The 22,273-nt window shown below is 33.3% G+C and overlaps 1 protein-coding gene across 7 annotated transcripts in view; it reads left to right on the plus strand.

Moving 5' to 3' along the window:
* The window catches only part of Svil (Supervillin), a 566,272-nt gene that overhangs the window by 448,176 nt on the left and 95,823 nt on the right, over window positions 1-22,273 (plus strand). The gene's annotated exons all lie outside the window — the stretch shown is intronic.

Here is a 22,273-nt window from a genome sequence, read left to right on the forward strand (position 1 = left end):
GCTCGTGACCTCTCAACTTCCAAATTTATCGATCTAAGGTGTGAAAAGAGTTTCATATTTGAAGAAGTGCATGTGAAAGTATAATTCACAAGTATGACCGTACATGGCACTAGGTAGATACGAAATATTGAATTACTGAAAAAACTGGTGCTGCTCGGCTCGGCAATGCGGTGGTTTTATGGATTTTTCAATGCGTGGGAATTGAACTCATGCCGACATGCAGAGATTGACAAAATTCATCATACGACTGCCGTTAGTCCTATTAATGATTCAGTTTAATCTCTCCACAATGAAGTACAATGTCATTTTCTCGTGGCATTTCAAATACCACGCAGATTTTTGACAGTTGAAGAGAGAAAAAATCCAGGCTAGTAGACCGTGTCCGAACGGAACCTGAAGTAGCAAACGTTTCGTCTGCTACTGTAACAGATATCATCAGTGGTTTATATGTTGACGAAAGTTACTCGTATATCTCGAAGTCTCAGCAACGACTGTTTTGTGGGTCAGTCATTGCTGAGACTTCCAGGTTTAAATTTCGTTTTCGCAGTTACCGCATATAATATTGATAATGCCTGCCGCAGAAGCCGCAACCGAAAGCCGACAGTATTGTTGTACGGTAAACCTCTTTGACAAAAGGAAATGGAAAAACCAGCCCTCAACACGATGCGTCAGGTTGAAATATAAATTTTCTGATAAACTCAAACAGAAAAAATCCTATATGGCATTTGTATTTTATAATGAAATGTGTTTTTTTTTATTAAAACGAATAATTAATTGTACATTGACTTTTTTGTTAAATTCTAATTTTGTAAATCGTATTTTAATGAAAGTCTAATTGGGAACTCTACGAAATATAATTTAACGATGCACCATGACCATTTGATTCTCATAACATTCAACTGAATTGAATAAATTGATTGATTTATTGAATTTAGAAAGTATGTATGTCACCTAAATTTTCAGTTCATTTTTCCATCAGCATCTCCTGGTCCAGCACACCAGCCTCCAGGAGACGCAGCGCCCGAAGATGAAAAGCAGGAAACAGGAAATCACCTACTACTAGCGCACTGCTTGTTTGTATCTTCCCCAGTAGATGGTCAATTGTTGTCAGTTTGTGCGCGCACGTTGGTAGAGTTGTACTGTATTCGGTGCACAGCCGCCTATGGCGATGTGAATCACACTCTCGCGATTCTCGATTGTTTGTGTAATAAGTAACAACAAACAAAAGTGACAGTACTCAACACGGACGACTGCTCTTTTAGAGAAAGGATTTTCGAAATTCGTCTAAAGAATCGATTTATTATGACGGTATGTATCTGTTTATTTTTATAGGAGATGCTATCTCAAGTGAATATGCGCTGCTTGCATAGGGAATATCGATTTATCAAAGGTGCGATGTTGTTTATGTTGACTTAAGGGATTTCGGAGTAAGGGTAGTTTTTGTTTACGGTACCTGAGGTAGAAAGACATCGAAGTTTATTTCAAGAAGTCGGGATGTGAAAAAATTGCCTGTTATTTCTTTGCTATTCGAAATGTCCTTACGCACTGGTAATTATATATACCCGTTTCTTTTATCATGTGGTAACATTGCTATATTCTAAACTGCAACAGATACGAAGACGATTAAATGGGAAAAAAAATAACTGTTTAAAAATCTGTTAAAAATCTGTTTTTCCGTTAATCAGCTGTCGCCCCCATAGGAACGACAACTCTCAGGAGTTGAGAAACTTGTGCGAGCTAAGGACTAACGAGGTCTTACCTTTTAACGTATGATTCCTGTAATCGGAATGCAATGGTCGAAGAAAATTTACGGGGACTCCCGCCCTTCTCGAGTTATACGGGGAAAACGTAGAATATCAAAAAATGGAAAATGTTTTTGTATTCGAAGTGTACTATGACGATGTAATAATAAATATTCGATAAAACGTTTCGTGTCAACATGGTCACCATCAACTTTTTTTTAATATGGACCTGTCTTTTTTATTACATATATTGATAAAGTAATGAATTCACAATCCAAGGGTACATCACATTTGATATTTTTATAGCGTTTCATTTGAAATAACTACCATCATCAGTAACAACAATTTTAAATTACGGTCCTGTCGTTACTACTTTTGTAAGTTCGATTTCTTCAAAATATAATTCAGACAACCCAATAAATTCGACAGGTAGGTACCCTAACACAATGAAAATTCGTGCTTATGTCAGTTTTTAGTCAAAATTCGATTGCTGTATAATTAGGTATGATCAAGTAGCATCTCAATTCATTTACCATATTAAATGCGTAGCCTTTGCTTGATTTCAATGGCAGGAAAAATGAATGCGTTCTTGATATGCGTTGAGAACTGTCAGACGTTTATGAACATCTCAAAGATGTATTCAAATGATGAAAGGACTGATATGCTATTTAGTTAAGCAAAATCAAATAGAAATACTCTTTTGGCAAGGAATATGTATGTTGAGCTAAACCCGAATCGTCGTATTCCGAAAATCCAAATGTTTACAAAGAAATTTGAGGGACAATGGTGCATTTGACAGAAAGAAACAAGAAAATGTGTGGTTACTGAAAGTGTGAGGAATGAAATAAATGTTATGAGTAAGCAAATATTACCACATAAAAATTTACACAGTGAAAACATTTTTTTTTTATTTAGGATTGGCCAGTTACAAAAATTAAGCTAATCAAGATTGTTCTTTGCGAGAAATTGCCCACCAAATGGGGAGTTCTGTTTCCACCAGAACTATTTTGAAAAAAAACAAATATAAATGCTGCAGGATACGCAAAGTTCATCAGCTCAATGAAAGGGATTACCGAAGGAGAGTACGATTTGCGAAGTAGTTAAGACGTAGAAATAAGGAAGTTGGAAATATTTGTGAAAAGATAATATGGGCGGACGAATAAAAATTCACCAAAAATGGTTGGTTTAACAAAAATATCAATTATAAGGGGAATAAATCAAATGAACATTTACATAGGAAAACCAATTTCTAAGAAAGGTTGGGAATAAATGTTTGGTTGGGAATTGTGGAAACAAACATCCTTGGTCCTTTCTTTCACGATGATCATTTGAATAGTAAAATTGATTTTCATTATCTATTCAATGAATTCGATGGCTACTTAGAAGAATTGCCACTGAATATCCGCCATTATATTGGACCAATTAACTGGCCAGCTCGATACCCAGATCTTACTCCTTTAGATTTTTTGTCTGAGGATACATAAAGGATAACGTTTTTTCAACACCAAGTACAGATATCAACCATCTCAAACAAAAAATTAAAAATGCATGTATTGGTATTACACCTATTATGCTGGAAAATTGCCACAGAAATTGTCTGGACCGACAACTTATGTGCATTCAAAGAAGAGGTCATCAATTCGAGCATTTAATGTATATTGCCATGTAGCTTTGATTTTCCGAATTGGTTTCATTTTTCCCAAAAATTCATGATGAAATAAATTGGTTTTCTGTTTGATTGTTGTCACTGATGATGGTGGTTATTTTAAATGAAACGCTATTAAGATATCAAATATGAATTTTCCGCTTTATCAATATCTGTGATAAAAAAGACAGATCCGTATTTTAAAAAAAGTTTATGGTGGCCGTATTGGCACGAAACGTTTTATCGAGTATTTATTACATCGTCATAGTACACTTCAAATACAATAACGTTTTCCATTTTTTTATATTCTCCGAAATGACAATTCCATTCGAAAAAAACGAAAAACAGCATTTTTGGTTTTCTCCGTATAACTCGAAAAGAGCGAGAGCCATAAATTTTCTTCGACATTTAATCGTCTTCGTATCTGTTACGGTTTGGAATATAGCGATGTTACCACATGATGAAAGAAACGACCTGTATATATCATAAAATAATAGAAAATAATTGATATTGATTAAATTGTAGGTTTGAGGTTCCTTTTGAGTTGGTTGAGTTTGAAATAGGTATAGAAATTAATGAGAGAACAGGTGAAAATATATCTAAGACGGGATTGTCGGGAGAAGGAGAAATTTACCCCGACTTGAAAATGTTTTTTCGAACCCAAAAACTTCCATCAGAATTGTAATATGCTTGAAGACTGAAATAGTTCTCTGTTATATAACAAATTATAATAAGTCGTTGGGCCTTTGAATATTAGAATCCAAAGTGTGTTGTTATATGATTAATATGAAATAATGATGTACAAAGCGAGACCTAGAAAAAATAAATATAAATCGTCTATTTGGCAAAAAAAGCTTTTTGGCTTTCAACTTCTCGTTTTAGAATTAACGTATTTTTCTACTTATTATGACAGTAACTCTTATAATAATTATATATGGTTTGAATTGAAAGGGGTATATTTTTAGTAGATATTAGTATTTGGGATAGAATGGTTTTAGCTTTCTACTTCTCCAATTTAATACAAAAAATATATAAAAAGCTTCCAAAAGACGGAAGAAAGCAATTAATATCATAAATAAACTCTTCACTAAGATGTGCATAATTCTACATAGAAGTTACTTTCAGATACGAACTGGAAGGAAAAGCCCTCCGAAAGAAGAAATGCTTTCGAAACAACTACTTCCATATCAATATTGAATTATACAAAAAACAACTTTTCCACATTCGGTTTGTAGTCCAAATATTCGTTATGAAATTGAAACAGCAATGTGTCACAGGATTGCTGCACAATAAAGTATATAAAAGAGATAAATATTCACTCACATGGAACACTGACCTCCTCAATGGCGGTTATCGATGTTTCGGAATTAGAATCTTGTCTTATTGCCTCTTTAGCTCCAATCTGGATAACATTTCCAGATGAAGCACTTGATTCATTCATATTACGACTTTATTACGAGTGAGTGGGAACCGGTCGAAACTAAAACGTCATTGCTTTCAAAAAAGGTATGAGGTTGTAATATTCGGTTTACCGGTCGCAAATGAGTAAAGGGTAAGCTGATTTACTGAACAGAATGGAATAAATCATTTTTGAAAAATATTTTAATTTTTTTTTTTCGATTAGGTATATAATCGGTTTTTTATATTTTTATAATCACATTTTTGGATAATGAAAAATTCCTATACCAAGGACAAAACTGAGCTTTTTTTCTGGACCCTTTTTTGACTAAAAAGCTCGTATATTCACATGGCAGAAAGTTTATTGAACAGATCAAAAATATTTTTAGACCTGATATCAAATATCTGATACATTTCAATGTTGATAATAAACATATCAATGGATGAAGAAATATTGTTGATCCCAGTATTCCCAACATTCAACCATATTTAGGCAAGTTTTTGGTTAACAAATTTCGATTAATAAATGATATATATTATAAAATAGTTTTATTATGAGTACTGAGAAAACGTGCGAAGGTCGGTACATGTTCCGGTTGAACGATGATTATATTATCATCATTAACCACGGCGCTCTGATCAAATGATATTCAATTAAATATCAAACCGAGTGAGGAAAAAGTATGAAAACCCCTAGAAGTCTCGCTCTAGCTCGAATCCTAGATTGTTTTCAACAAAATAATGCTTAAATTGCACTCCCAGGGAATAGATACAAATCGGAAGAATTGTGTTACTTAAAAGTTATTTAAAAAAGGAATATTCATTGTAATAAAATCCCTGATTTTAGACGTGTATAACAGCCACAAATGACAGTTCATCTGTCATTGACTGATTTCATTCCATATGGGGCACATGAATTGTTCATATAATGAATTAGTTAATAATCTTTAGTTTGTATAGAAACTATTATAGCATATGTTAGAGAAATACAAAGTATACAAACTTAAACTGTACAAGAGAAGAAAACTATATTTTTTTAAGTTGTCAATGGTTTAATCAGAAATGAAAAATATTGAGAAAATAATTATGAAATATTCCACATCAGATTCGGAAAATATGCTTTGAGATATTTTTTTAATAAACTTTATTTTATATTTTTTTTTTATTTTTGGGGAAGTGAATTGTAAATGTTGATTATAGAGAATAATTTGGAGGAAACTGGTCTACTGCGCCGTAAAAAAAGCAATGAGCATAAAAAAAGAGAAAAAGAAGAATAAAACGTTATGATAAAGTATGAGTCTTTGACCTTTATTCAACTCTCGAAATGAATATATATTTGAACATGAAATTTTCCACTGTTTTCGATTCCGAGGCCAGTTATGAGGGTACCCATAAAAAAGCAAAAATTAACATTGAGATGACCTTGAAATTAGGGTTCAAGTTCAAGTACAAGTAGACCATTAGATTCCTCGTTGAATCAGGCTTATTAGTTTTCTAGGGGTTTCCATACATTTTCCTCAGTCGGTATATTATTGTAAAAATAAAAATGTTTGAAATTATACGTACACACACGTAGTATACGAGGAGCCTTCAAATATTTGATTTTGTGACAAGAGTGAAGTACTCTTATTTTGAACAATTTCGGGAAATGTTGTTTAGAAAAGTTGTTTAACATTGAAAAATACATCTAGATTTGAAGTCATGGCCATCTAAACGAAGTTTTATTTTTTACCCATTTTTTTTTAATGGGGACTACGAAAAACAAATTTTTGCTAAAACGATAAATAGAAAGCGTCCTGTATATGACGGTTCATTTTAAAAGCCTGTAATATTACAAATTACACAACTGTCGTGTTAACCACGGTCCATGTTTTTGGAAAGTAAATTAATTTTCAAAGTTTTTGGTGCAAAGTTATTTTTATTTTTTGTTATCACTGAGAATTACTCAAAATTATACAGTTTTGTAACAAAAACTTAATATTCAATAATATCAAATCACAAAACATCAAAATAAAATAGATATTTCTGAATAAACTCATTGATTTTGTTCCGAAATGCCTATTTTATTTTGATATTTTGTGATTTGATACTATTGAATATTAAGTTCTTGTTACATTACTGTATAATTTTGAATAATTTTTGGTGTTAACAAAAAATAAAAATAACTGCACCAAAATCTTTGAAAATTCATTTACTTTTCAAAACAATTTTACAGTATTGTAACAAAAACCTAATATTCAGTAATATCAAATCACAAAACATCAATATAAAATAGGTATTTCTGAACAAACTCATTGATTTCCTGGAGATGTTCTTGTCCAAAATAAGTGTTTAAAGTTGAATCTCCAGAAAATCAATGAGTTGGAATCTCCAGAAAATTTTCAAAAACAAATGAGTGTAGTCCAAAAATCTTATGCGACGGGCATAAACGATCGATAACAATGCATTTCGCAAGAAACTCAATCATAATATTTAATTTAATTAACCAAACATCGCAAATGAAAAATTCTGCCATGAATAATGAAAATAATTTCTAAAGGACTTTCATAATAACATGTGAAATGTAACCATTTGTTGGAATATATAAATTACTTAGAAAATTATAACATAATATTTTCAATTATCTTTCATCTTACCTACTGAAATCGGTTGTTATATGAAATTTCCAAAATTCTAACTCCTAATATTTTAGACTCTGATCTGCATGAAGATCTGTACTGGATTATTGAAGTGTAGAATGAAACTTTTATTTTATGATATTTTCTAGTATCAGAAAGTTCTTTGAGTGAATTTTTTGTCTAATAATAACTAGGACATTCCTCTGGAATGTTTTTTAGTTGTTGTTATTTAGCAGATTTCATTTATCCAAATCCTAGTAATCTATAGTCCGTTCATAATTTGTCGATAGCACAAAATGAGGGCCCAAGTCATAAAACGGTCGTAAAACTCGTAAAATCATAGGCGGAGGTTCCTGAGGTGTTTATTCATTAAATATAAAGCTTTAGTTTATATTCGAAACTTGCCTTGAAAGGGTGAAGTTGTTACGAACGAAAATAATTTTTGGTTTAGTACATTTTTTAATCGCATTTAATTTACGGCTCGTTGGTGTTTCGGCGTCTACGGCAGTAATTAACGTCTCTAATATTTATTTTGCGAATTTTGTGCAGTGCGTGAGTAACTTTTTTTCATATTCCTACAAACATATACGTACCTTTCGTTCCTGCTTGTTTTGTTTGATTGCTTGCGATGGCTTCATCATCATCATCAACATCATCAAGTTTTACACCGGTACTGTTGCGTACAGTCAGTAAGTCTGTCTATTCACCAAGAGAGAAGACTATTGTTTTGAACGTTCACGATGCTCTGGTTTCTCAGAATCCCACAAACACTGTTCAGAACATAATCAAGAGTTGTGCCAACATGACGGGCGTAGGGGAGTCAACAATATATAGGTTCCTATCAGAAAGAAAAAAAAAGGTATAGCTTACCCAAATACAAACGAATACTTAAAGAGGGGGAGAAAACCTATTGAAATTGATGAATTTGCCAAAAATGGTATTCGAAGGAAAATTCACGAATTTTTTTACAAAAAAGAAATACCCAACTTAAACAAAATTTTACAAGAAGTTAGAGACGACCCGGATTTGCCTCATGTCGGACGAACCAAATTGTGGCAAGTTTTAAAAGAATTAAATTTCCGGTGGGAGAAATCAGACCGAAAATCACTTTTGATTGACCGGTATGAGATAATATGTTGGAGAAGAAAGTATCTAAGATCTATACGAAAATTTCGGGCTGAAGGAAGGCCAATTTACTATCAGGACGAAACGTGGGTAAACGCAGGTCATACATACAAAAATTTGGACAGATAAAAATATATCAAGCTCCAGGCAAGCCTTTATGGAAGGTTGGTCTACTGGTATTTCCCCACCCTCTGGTAAAGGCAGTAGATTAATAGTTTCTCACATTGGCAGTGAAAAAGGATTTGCTAAGCATGGTTTGTTGGAATTTGAATCCAAAAGCACAAAAGACTATCACGAGGAGATGACAGCTGATGTTTTCGAAGAGTATTTTGAGCAGTAGATTGAACATATACCACCAAACTCAATTATAGTATTAGATAATGCACCTTATCATTCACGACTAGTTGAAAGACTTCCAACGACTGCGTGGAAGAAACAGGATATCATTGACTGGCTGCGGAATAAGTCCCTGCCTTACGAAGATGGAATGGTTAAAGCAGAACTTTTAAAAATTGCCCGGCAACACAAATCTAAGTTCAAGAAATACGTAGTTGACAAAATGGCGGAAAGACGAAACATCACAGTCCTTAGACTTCTACCCTACCACTGCGAATTAAATCCAATTGAACTCATTTGGGCACAAATGAAAAGCTATGTGGCTAGAAAAAATACGTCATATAAAATACAAGCTGTACGTGAATTGTTATATGAGTCTTTACAACATATTACAGAACAAAATTGGCGAGATGCAGTAAGACATGCAATAGAAGAAGAACAAAAAATGTGGGATCTTGACAATATAATTGATGCGACTGTAAAGACACAACCGCTAATTATTAACCTGCAAGACGACTCGGATTCCGAAGATGATCCTGTTTATTTTGAATTTGAATAGTTTTGTGAGTAATCGTAGTTTATATCATTTAAAAATAGGTATTAATTAAATAAATGTATCTTTTACAAATTGCAAGTAACTTATTATTTTTGAATAAAATAAAGAAATTTTTTAAAATAAAAATACAGTTTACAGTACCTACAGTTTAAGAATATTAATATATTTATTTATTTAAAGTAACTAATGTTTTAATCATATACTCTACGACACTGGTCACTCATTTCCACTCAAAATACCTACATAATCGGATTAAAAGTTTTATAGCTGTATTGTATTTCTTCAGATACAAGGTGGGTTAGTCGAAAACATCTTAAACTGCCAGTTTTAGTTTGGTTTTTGTTATTATATCATATTAGCTGTCCTCTCTGTATTTCAGTTCTCTAATGAGGGTCAAACTTGCAGTGAGCTATCAACAAATTATGAACGGACTATAGGAATATTGAAGATCTAAATGTCAAATAATAGAAAAATGTATACCTAAATGTGTTGTTTGCATCATTCTTAATGATTATTTGTGGAATTCCCCTTATCTCAAAAATAATAAGTAACTAAGTATATCTTTGGAAACAGGTATGTTATCAAATTGTTAACAACTACTTACTATACAGTAGTTGCTTTGTTCTTATAAAAACATGGAATGCTCATTTTGATACCTACATGTGAACGTAAATTATTAAAAATGATTATATTTGGTCTAGAATAATTTTTATAATTAATACTATATCTTAACTGAGATTTATAGGAGTTCTTTGAAATACCTGACCGTAATATTTTGCTTAACGAGCTTTTCATTTATATCATTTTTTGTATTTCTATGATCGTATGTAATATTGTGGTTTAATATTCTCAGGTGATATGTACAACTGAATGACCTCACATCTTTCAAATATACCGGGTGATTCTCTAAGGTGGCTCACCCCTATAACTTTTTTATTATTGAAGATAGAAAAACGAAATTTGGGGGGTTGTGTATTACAGATCAATTTACATTTTTTGACATATTTACTTGCTTTGCCGTACTTCCGGTTTCACTGGAAGTAACCCCAACTTTCAATTTTTAAATAGGACATCCTATATAAATGACATTATAAATCCAACAATACTTCACTTGTCAATATTTGATAAATGAAATTATTTTTAATCCAATTTTTATTTTTGGATCTAGAATGCCATGGATCGTGTAAATCGCTTCATTCTTGATCAAGTAACATGGGAAAACTACGACTCTGAGGCTTATGACTTCACAGTCGTTTTAAGAATTATTTCACAGTCCCAAATATGATTTTTTTCAGTTAACTTGATTTTTTCAAATGGACAGGGGGTGGCTCGTCGGCTTTTTGTGAAAGATCATTTTCTTACGAATAATTTGATGCCACATACTTCAATGAGCTCTCTTTGTCTCATTTCTTGGTTTGAATAACCTTTCAAATCGTATTTTATTGTCTTTTATTTAATCGTATTTTATTTTATTGTGGTTCGTTATTGTCAGGTAATAATTTGTCAACCTAAAAGCCTTAAATTTGGCAAATACTCATCCTTCTCCGAAGTACCACAAAAGAAAAATTTGGGACCGTTACCACTCAAATGCTTCCTGCATTTTATCCTCCTTTGGAGGAGGTTCACCAGTTGCTCTCCACTCATATGACGATCGTTTTGATTCCAGAGTGAAGTGATGGATCCATGTTTCATTCGTCGTCGCATATCGACGCAAAAATTTCGGTTTGTTATGATTAAACATGGCCAAACACTACTCAGATACATCAAGACGTCCTTTTTTTGGGGTAAACAGTGAGCTCGCGCGACACCCACTTTGAACATAGCTTTCCCATAGTCAAATGCTCATGCAATATAAAGCCAACACGTTCTTCTGATATCTTTACAATGTCAGTTAACTCACGCAACTTCACTTTTCGGTCATTCAAAACGATTTTGTGGATTTTTTTTATGTTTTCTGGTGTTACTGCCTCATTTTGACGTCCACTGATTTTTGCATCATCGATGTCTCTATGACCACGTTTGAAGTCGACAAACCAACGTTTAATTGTTGTTTCTGATGGAACGGAGTCCTTATAACACTTGTCAAGCCATTGCTTCGCTCGAACGGTATTTTTTCCCATCAAGAAGCAGTGTAAAATTGAAACACGAAATTGTTTTTGATCCATTGTTTTGAGAATAGCAAAAGTAGTGTCCCTTTTAGCACAATAACTCACATGAAATTTCAACAGCTTTTTTTTGAAGGTTAGTACTAACTGAAAAAGCGGTGAATGCAATGAGACTAGCGCTATCTATGTGTTAGGCCCAATACTTTTCATCCTATGTAGTTCTATTTCCTCCTCGAATCACCTATTTTCCATGTGGTGTTCTATAAAAACGAAATCATCGAATGAGGGGAGTGAATAAAAGCCTCAAATTAGCCTAAAATTATAGCGTATTCTGATTCAACAATTTTTTTTCGGTCTTTCGGTTCTACTAGCTCAACGTCACGTCAACAGAACCCACGATATCTTCATTGAATGAAAAGCAAAAAAGTCTGGAATAGAGTATGAAATTAACATAAAAACCATGGCCTTAAAATAAATATAAAATTCGAAAGTCGTTCTGCTAGCTAAACAAGGAACTGAACACTTTCACGTGGGCTAGGGGTTTGGTAAAAGACATAATCGTACAGTCCTAACTTGATATGTAAAATTGGAACCTCTGTCGTAAAATGACTAGTAGTTGTAATCATTTTCTGATGATGATAATTCAGTTAGCGAAACACGCGTCGTGACCCAGTATTTTGTTGTGGTGTGGAAAAGGTTTTTATGTGGATACATACAGTTCTGTGGATACATACAGTTCTGTGGATACATTCAACCCACATTCTATTTGGCAATTTTAGGAGTTGGCTGTCTCTTCGATGGGATTGATAAGGTGACTGTTCATGTCAAATAGTCTCATTTTATACAAAAAAAAATACGTAGTGCAAACAGTTTGTTTGTCCAATATCTTAAGACCGCACTGTATAAAATAACATGAGAAATAGTAACTGTAATTCGATTATATATATTTTTTTATTTTTCAACAATATGAAACCATTGAAATTATTTTTCTTATACTCTAAAACACACCGACAGGCAGATATCATGGGGAGATGAGTGAGTTAATTTTCATTCTTTATTTCTGGTGATATATCTAGGTTATATGATGGAATCGGCCGATACTTGATGAAAATACATAACTAACGTATTCTAAAAACACTTTATTGTGTGATTTTCACTAGATAGTTTTACAAAAACGTCTTAACCTCTTAATCTTAAGACACGCCCGAGGAAGCCATTGTATGGCGAAACACGTGTTGCGTTTTTGTAAAACTATCTAGTGAAAATCACACAATGAAGTGTTTTTAGAATACGTTATATATCTAGGTGTATGAAAGTTTAACTTGATCTTAATTGTTCTGATGAAAGATCACTAAGAAATGGAGGTAAACTGGGTGTAAAGGTGAATATTACTGGAGTTTTTTCCCAACACCAAATCGTATTAAAACTCATTAAAACTCAAGTTTTGATCTTCATCTTTGAAGATGATCACTTGGTGATCGAAACACGTGTCGAGGTGTTAAAAATAACGATTTGGTGTTGGGAAAAAACTCCAGTAATATTCATTACTACACCAAGATTCCAAACAGTGCATCATAAGTATTGGTGTAAAGGTCATTAATGAGATTAACAGGTATTCTGAGAACAGATTCATTAAAGATACATGCATTTAACCTAAAAACTAACCAAGGATACATACATCCATTCCAAGATTTTTACATTCATCCTAACAGATATTAAAATACAATCATTTATCTTGAGAACTAACCAATATACATACATTCATTAAAACAAGTCAGTTCCATTCACCTGAAGATGATGGCCAATTAATCTATAGACTTAAAGGACCCTTATGCCGGTAAAGAGTTCATACATGTGAATATTCCTGGAGTTTTTTCTCAACATCAAACCGTTATTCAAACACCCCGACACGTGTTTCGATCACCAAGTGATCATCTTCAAGAGGAAGATTAAACTTTCTTCTGATCTATAAAATATAAGCACAAAACTAGTTATTTTGGATTGAGTTTCGAATATTTATTCTACTTTTAGTTTGAACAGGTTCTTGGGACTATTGAGAGCAATAAGTTAGACTTCTGATCTATAAAATACAAACACAAAACTAGATCTCTTGTATTGAATTTCGAATCATTACGTTTTCAGTTTGAAAAGGAGCTATGTATTATTTAAAGTTATTCTTCTGATCTATGAAATACGAACAAAACTAGTTATCTTGAATTGAGATTCGAATATTTATTCTGCTTTTAGTTTCAACAGGTTCTTGAGACTATTTAGAGCAATAAGTCAGTCTTCTGATCTATAAAATACAAACACAAAACTAGATCTCTCAATATTGAATTTCGATCATTCCGCTGTCAGTTTTAACAGGTTCTTTGGATTATTTAAAGTTATTCTTCTTATCTATGAAATACAAACACAAAAGTAGTTATTTTGGATTGAGTTTCGAATATTTATTCTGCTTTTAGTTTGAACAGGTTCTTGGGACTATTTAGAGCAATAAGTTACTATAAAATACAAATACAAAACTACTAGATCTCTTGTATTGGGTTTCGAATAATTACGCTTTTAGATTAAACAGGTTCTTTGGATTATTTAAAGTTATTCTTCTGATCTATAAAATACAAGCACAAAACTAGTTATCTTGGATTGAGTTTCAAATATTTATTCTGCTTTTAGTTTGAACAAGTTATTGGGACTATTTAGACTAATAAGTTAGTCTTCTGATCTATAGAATACAAATACAAAAGTACTACATCTCTTATATTGAATTTTGGATCATTCCGCTTTTAGTACGAACAGGTTCTTGAGACTATATCAGTCAGTCTTCTGATCTATAAAATATAAACACAAAATTGGTTCTTCTTTTTTCTCTTATTAATTTGAAATAACTGTCTCCCGTTCTTTGAAAGATTCTAATTTTTGTGTATAAAGATGAAGAAGTAGAAAGCGAAAACCTTTCTTTCCCAAACATTGATTTTTCGTAAAAATACACCCCTTTCAATTTGTTTTAATTCAATTATGAATTTTGAGGAAATACATTAATATCCTAATTAACTTAAAAGGTTACTGAATTTTTCGATTTTTTTCGATTTTGTTTTTTTTGCCATAATGATTTAAGACAAAGATGAAAGTTGCCTATTCATCTATGATGCGAAAAACGAAATGGTTTTAGACTCTTCGAAGAAGACAGAAAAATAGTTAACCAACGACTGATAAACGACCAAGAAAACATACAAGGAAAAATGGCAGATATTTCTCAGTAGAATCAAAATATTTTGTCGTATATGATTGATATATTGAATTCGCCCTTATTTTATCTATACGATGTAGATTGCACTCAGCTATTATATACTCGTATTAACGCACGCGAAAAATTCTGTAATGTGTTTAACAAAAACAAAATGAAATCGATAACAATTACTGAAAGTTATTCACTCATTTCTTGCAATTATCTATATAAATTCTCTGAATAGTTCTTCATTGAAGCGCATCAATTCATTAAAATATCAGGTTTGTCCAATGCAGCAATGAAACCATTAAATTTCACGTTTAAGTGATCTCGTTTGAACGTATTGTCCAAGATAATGACCAATTGTTGTCTCTGGTCCGTTTGTTTAATGAAACGGTGTTATCTGTTTCGGATTTTCAAAACTTCCATTGTAAGTCAAATCGGTTAATCTAGTAACTATAGTTGACGAATTTCATTTTCACGGTGGCAGAGAACAACGAGTGAAAAACTAAATTAGTTCCACGCTGGCAGATAATTCACCGTAGGCAACTCAATTTACACATAATTTTGGAAATATTCGATAATAATTACAAGATCTTTGAAACTGCAATCGAATGAAAGAGTACATTCAAACAATACCTAGTTTAATTTTGCAAGTATTTTTTTAAATACGCATTTTGAGGCGGTCAACTGCAAAGCCGAACTTTGAAATCGCCCGCCGACGAGAATCGTTCTTTGTCGTTCACTGCAAAGCATACAGTTGAAAAACTGACCCCAAACGAAGAAACGAGAATTGAAACTTTCTCTGTTTTTACCACTTTTATTTGTAACTATCGTTACTACAGTTTCGTCCTATAAGGACATTTTCAAACTTACAATGGTTTGAATGAATGAAAATCGTATATTTACAAATTATTTACAGTTTTTGCAATTTTGTGTGTGTATGTGTTTGTGTAGGACCCTGCTATAGGCTTATGCCTCTTCAGGGTGAGTGAGTTATGTGTGTGTTTTGTGTTTTATGTTGGTGTTTGTGTTGTGTTGTGTTGTTTTTGTGTTCCAGTTTTCTTAGTTGGTTTTTATGTTGATCCATGTGGTAGTCCGGGTTCATTGTGGTGGTCGGTGGTCCAGATGTTGTGACTTGGTACGGGTTTTTGGGCCGGGGTTTTGTGTGTTTAGAATTTCGGTACTTTCCGGGGCGCTGCTGTCAGGTGTCCGCTATCTGTATCCCAGTGGGAAATCCTCTAGGATGTCCTGGATCGGCTCCGGTGGGTCTTCCATCGCTCCCAGGAGTCTGGCTGGGGGAAAGGGGAGCTTTTTCCTAGGTTTCCTTCGGGATCCTCCACGGGGGATCCATGGCGATGTGAGCGTATCGATGGCATCGGTGTTGTTGCTGCTCATCGTCCTGGTCGCATATCGTCCTCGGAGTTCCTGAAATCTTTGGTCGATTGGTGTAGTATTTATGAGGTTGTATGAGTGTAGGGAAAGGTATCGGTAGTGCAGGTTGTGTATGTTGCGTAGTATTCGTCGTTCAGTCGTAAGGATGCGGTGGGACAGTCTCGGAGGAAGCGTACAGTATATCATTGCTTTGTAGTCGAGGACTGGTCTTATAAAGGTATTATAGGTGTGAAGCAGAGTTCTACTGTCGCATCCCCCAAGTTTTCCTCCCAGAGCTTTCAGAAGGTTAGCTCTCCTCCGGACTTTGTCCAGTGTCTCTCTCAGGTCGATTTTCCAGTTGAGGGTCCTCGTGAAGGTGACCCCCAAGTAGGAAACCGAGTCCTGGAGTAAGAGGTTTTCCCCCAAAAATCTGAGATTCAAGTTGTCCGGATTTAGTTTGGGACGGGTAGAGGTGTTAGGATGTCGGAAGAGGATTGTTTGGGTTTTTGTGGGGTTGATTTTGATACGCCATTTGTTGCACCACTGCTAGAAATGGTTGATCATATTTTGGGCAATACAATGGTTTATTACATTAGCCCTTATATAGCACCCCTGTAGGTAATAATAGAGGTACTTGGCTTGATTGGGTACTTGAATTTACAATTCACAATGCAGATGTGCCAATTCGAAAACCGGTGAGTAAACTAAATCGATTTGATCATTTAACAGGTTGCACCCGCAATGTTTATGCTTGTGAATTTCCAAGGATTCTGAATAATTAAGTTTCTAACCCTTCCTTCCATAGTGCAAAATTTCTGTATTGTTTACATTCGGGAACTTGTGGTTGCATGCCAAGGAATGGTTTGAAAACGTCGAATCATTTTTACCTAGTCTGAAGGACCTTTCATGTTCAGCATACCGTTTTTGGAAATTTCGACCACATTGTCCCACATGAACACTATTACACTCTACTCTAGATTTCTCCAACTTGTCCACTTTATTTGTGGCATTGAAAAGGAAATCAGATAACCTGGCATGTGGTCTGAATGCCACTTCCACATTGTTTTTCTGAAGAAACAATGCCAAAGATAAGGTGGACAAGTTGAAGAAATCTGGAGTTTATAAGCTCAAGTGTACGGAGTGTAATAGTGTTTATGTGGGACAATGTGGTCGAAATTTCCAAAAACGGTATTCTGAACATGAAACGTCCTTCAGACTAGGAAAAAATGATTGGGCGTTTTCAAACCATTCCTTGGCATGCAACGACAAATTCCCGAATCTAAACGATACGGAAATTTTGCACTATGCAAGGAAGGGTTATAAACTCAATTATTTAGAATCCTTGGAAATTCACAAGCATAAACATTGCGGGTGCAACCTGTTAAATGATCAAATCGATTTAGTTTACTCATCGGTTTTCAAATTAGCACATCGGCATTGTAAATTGTAAATTCAGGTACTCAATCAAGCCAAGAACCTCTATTATTACCTACGGGGGTGCTGTATAAGGGCTAGTGTAAAACCATTGTTAGTTTAATGTATAAGTTTGAAAATGTTATTGTAGGAAGAAACTGCAGTAACGTTAGTTACAAATAAAAGTGGTAAAACAGAAAGTTTCAATTCTCTTTTCTTCATTATGATTTCCTACCACGTAGTAACGGCTACATCCATCACATTATTGAAATACCCCAAACACATAGCACACAGCACACCAGACAGCCTAGCACCACTGCCATCAGTGGTGCTAGGCTGAACCACAAATGCATTGCTGAACTAAATTGCCATTGAAGGACGAAATAATTATATTCTTCAATGAAGAAATTTTTCATTGGCTGTCTGTTTACGAAAGAAAAAAATTGATATTGAAATTATTATTGTGAATATTAGGACAAACCCATAAATATTCATACTCTTGTAAGTGTATGCATTCTTTCCTATTTTACATGAAACATGTTTGAAGATGATATGGGGAGCAACATTTGATTAATTAGCACCCTTTTCAGCACTCTGATATAACGAACCCTTTTTGATTGTCTGATGATCTCAAATTGAAGTTAACAACTCCAAACTAATTACTAGGACTTGATTTTCGTCGGTTATTTATTGAATATTACATTTATGATAACAGTGATTAACATTTTCATTCGAAGTTCACAAAATGATTTGGATTTTACTGAAATTTGGAGCATGAAACAAAGTACATAATTCAAATTTCCATAAGTTTAAAAATTATGATAATTTTACCAAAGGTAGGATTGTTTTCAGTTACATCTATTTTGTCAAACTCCATAGAATAGTATTAAAATCAATATAAATTGAAGGGGAAGATATTTCTTACGAGAGATTAGTTTTTTAGGAAAAAAACTTTTTGTTTTTCTACTTCTCCATCTTCATACAAAAAATGTGTTTTTTTGTAGTGATTTACACATTTTTCTCAAGAGTTTATTTTGAATCTAATTATTTCTTCTTTTCTTCGACAAATTCCCTCACTTTTTAGTGTTAAGATGGAAAAGTAAATCAAAAAGCGTTTTTCCCAAATTGATAGTATTCTGTAATGAAACATAAACCATTTTACTCGTCTTCTGAGTACGATATGTTAATAATTCCTCGAGCCACCTAAGGAGGGACTATCGTGACTATTCGCAGTTCCTTCAGCAATGTAACGTATCAGGATCATTTCAACTTCTACTATGAATTATCGCTAGAAAAATATTTTGTCAAAGTTGAGATTTTTGGATAGTAAGTCGGCCCCACTACTACTTGCTCTCATTCAATAATATGTAAAAGTTAGGTCATTATTAACGTCAACATTTTTTCGTTTTCGCGATAGCTACACTATAAATTAAATTTATAGTTTGAAAATTGGATAATTATTATAATGGGTAGTGTTATTGATTTTTATCAAGTAACAGGCCAGAGTATTCATAAATATCCATATGTACTTACGTTTAAAGATTGTTATAACCTTAATCAGAAATTGGTCTGTGGGGCTATAAAACAGTATTTCCCCAATTTATACCATTTCATGAATTGACAAACTTATTTCTTGCTGCTACGAATTGATATTGTTGAGAAGAAAATTTACGAAAAAAAAATGGTGCTTCATATATATTATAAATAGTTTTCATTGAATGCTAATATTGTTTTGTCGTTTACACTTAGAATCGGTTATTATTGTTGAAGAATAACTTTTGCTTCTGTAATTATTTCGCTTCTGAGAGATTTTTTGTTTGCTATACTAAATGATACTGTCGAATTACCGTATTTTTAATTGTTGAACTATTAATTACAAAATATCTTGAAAACACGAAACGAAGAGGTAGAAACTTTTTTCATCCAATTTCGATATTATCATTCGTTCATTACACAAAAAAAAGTATGTGTTTAGATATTATTCACACAGTTTATGTGATATTGTAACTGCTTATTTTTGTTTTACAGTAAATGTAGTTATATATTTTTAAGGGTAAAAAATGTTTTATCTCGATTTCTTGCAAAACTACTAGCCCTATGGAAAAAAGTTGAATGGAATTAATTCCTTTTCTGTAAATTTTAGAACAGTGCCACGTTGATGTGCTTCCAGCCCCAATCTGGTGCTGTCAGTTCGTTACCCAACCAAGTTTGAAGCTGATAATATGCCCTGTAACAATGTTGTTCTGCTGCTCCTTCTGTGGGTGGGAAGTTTGCCAAAATGAAAGATGGTTTAATTTTTGTCAATTGATATTTTTGAAATCTTAATTGATTCGGTGTTATTTTTTCATTTTTACATTTATAAATAGATTTGATTAATTGTAATCTTTTTTTATATCTTCTTTACTTGCATCTTTCTTATAAAAAACATTGGCCAATTTTTGAAGGATTCATGTTTTGAAACTATTAGACGTGAAAAATAGATCCTTTACATTTCCAGAACCTGATATGAGAAAGTAAATGTCATGATTATTTGAATTAAATTGATTTATTAATTTTATTAGTATCTCTGGCAATTTCGAGGTCTTGATTATGTCAGCATCAGCATCTTCTTCTACTTGTTCACAGAAAAGCCCTTCTGACTGCAATCTTTTCATCGAAGTTTTTATTGTTTTGTGTTTGTTTTTCTCGTTAGATAAACATTTTTCTTGCAAAAATGGTATTTTTGTATGGTTCTGATAATCAAACTCTGGAATATTGTCCGAGGTTTTTCGAATTCGAGTTTTTTCGATTTTTTGCGTTTTCTGAGAACATTTAACATAGTATTTTTTTTTACCATGAGAAAGTAGAGATTTCAACAAACAAAAAGCACACCGACTTTTTGAAAAAAGCTGATATTTTGATGCGAGAATTTTCTATTGAAAATCAGGGTGCTTTTTTGATAAAAAGTCAAAATAAGGTGAAAAAATAAATATTTCAAATCAAATAGATTACATTGAATTCGGGACATAAAAAGGTTAGTTTTCACCAAATTTCGTAAAAAAATTTTTGTGAAAAAGATTAAAATAAAAAACCAAAAACTTAGTTATTTGAATTTTTCACGTAAATTTTGAGGTTATGTGAAAAAATTGTAAATGCAGAAGTTGTAGATCTTTTCATTACAACTTTGCTATTTAACTTATCTTTTCCATAGGACTTGTAGTTTTGCCGAAAATCGAGATAAAACATTTTTTACCCTTAAAAACTCACCCTCTCCCACTTCCCGAATTCAGATTGTACGTAATTTATTTTTCCCTTCATTCTTATCATAGTCTCCTCCTTTTCTAATGGGTTTCATCCATCTAATTGGTTTCAAAAATTATCGACCCTGTTCTAACTAGCGATAAGTTACATTTTTCGCACGCATATACTTCATTCTGAACACACACATTTCTTGATTTAATTTCAGAACCAATATAAACATTATCATTAGACCATTGTTAAATAATGATAATACATTTTTCACAAAATCGAAAATCTTTTCAGTTCAAAAAGTCTTAAGCTTAGTAGGTAAAGTGACCATACTATTTTTCAACGTAGGTACGAGTACCTACACAAGGGTATGGACAAAAAGTACCTAAGCCTTATTGCGGACAATGCACTTTGACGAAGACAGACGTTATACCAACTTCAGATATTGGAAATCAGTAATTTTGCGTTTTGTACAATAGTTGAATATCAGTGGCGTTCTGTGTCATAAGAATTTCAACTACTATAGGAAATATTTATATTCATCGTAGAAAAGACAAGCCAGTTGTGAAGAGTGAACCTCAAATTTGAAATTATGAAATATGTTTCATGAATTCTACAGTGAAATGCATTTTGCTTAAAAAAATTGCTAGTCACCCTGTTATTATTCTGCTTCTCTGTTTAAAGCAGTTCTTCGTGGTTTTTATTCCGACTGTAAATTTCTTTTATAGGATTTCACCCTGTATTTTTGTTCATTATTGGTCCATTTCTTGATCCAGTTAGATATTCATATATGGAGTTGTTGATCCGTGTCCTGGCACCCAGTATAGATTCAATCTATTTCGGTCTACCTTTATGGTATTCCTAGATCAATCTTAATATCACTCTTGAGGTTATCTGTGCCCCAAGTGCGCTCTGGTTGTCTTTGAAATAATGCAAGCTCATTTCGTAGGGGTCTCAAATTATTAATCTTGCCACACTGTAGCATTATCTATATTCACTTCCTTCTGGCAGACGGATGTACGAGGGTTGTCTGAAAAGTTTTTTCCTCAATGTAAAGAAAGGTACTCACCAAAGTTTCAGACATCTTGTTATGTAACAGTCGTTTGAGTGAGTTGATGTGTTTTTATGAAAATGGACAAAATCTAGTGTCGAGCCGTCATTACATTTTTTTGAAGGGAAACACGCCTACGCAAATCAAAGATGAGCTGGATTCTGTATATAGGGCCCCTGTACCATCATTAACCACAGTTAAATTTTGGGCAGCTGAATTTGAATGTGGCCGTAAGAGGGAGACGATGAACGTTTGGAACGTCACAAAACTGCAACAACCGACGAAAACATCGCCAAAGTTCACCAAATGGTGCTAGAGGACCGCTGAATTAAAGTGAGAGATATAACAGAGGTTATGAACATGTCTAAAGAACGTCTTTGTCAGCATTCAGGTATGAGAAAGCTGTCCGCGCGTTAGGTGCCGCGTTTGCTCAAGTTAGACCAGAACATGTTC

The sequence above is a fragment of the Leptinotarsa decemlineata genome, unplaced genomic scaffold, assembly GCF_025532065.1.
Source record: "Leptinotarsa decemlineata unplaced genomic scaffold, Ldec_3_MD MMD2_tig00000251_RagTag_RagTag, whole genome shotgun sequence".
In the NCBI taxonomy this organism is placed as follows: Eukaryota; Metazoa; Arthropoda; class Insecta; order Coleoptera; family Chrysomelidae; genus Leptinotarsa; species Leptinotarsa decemlineata.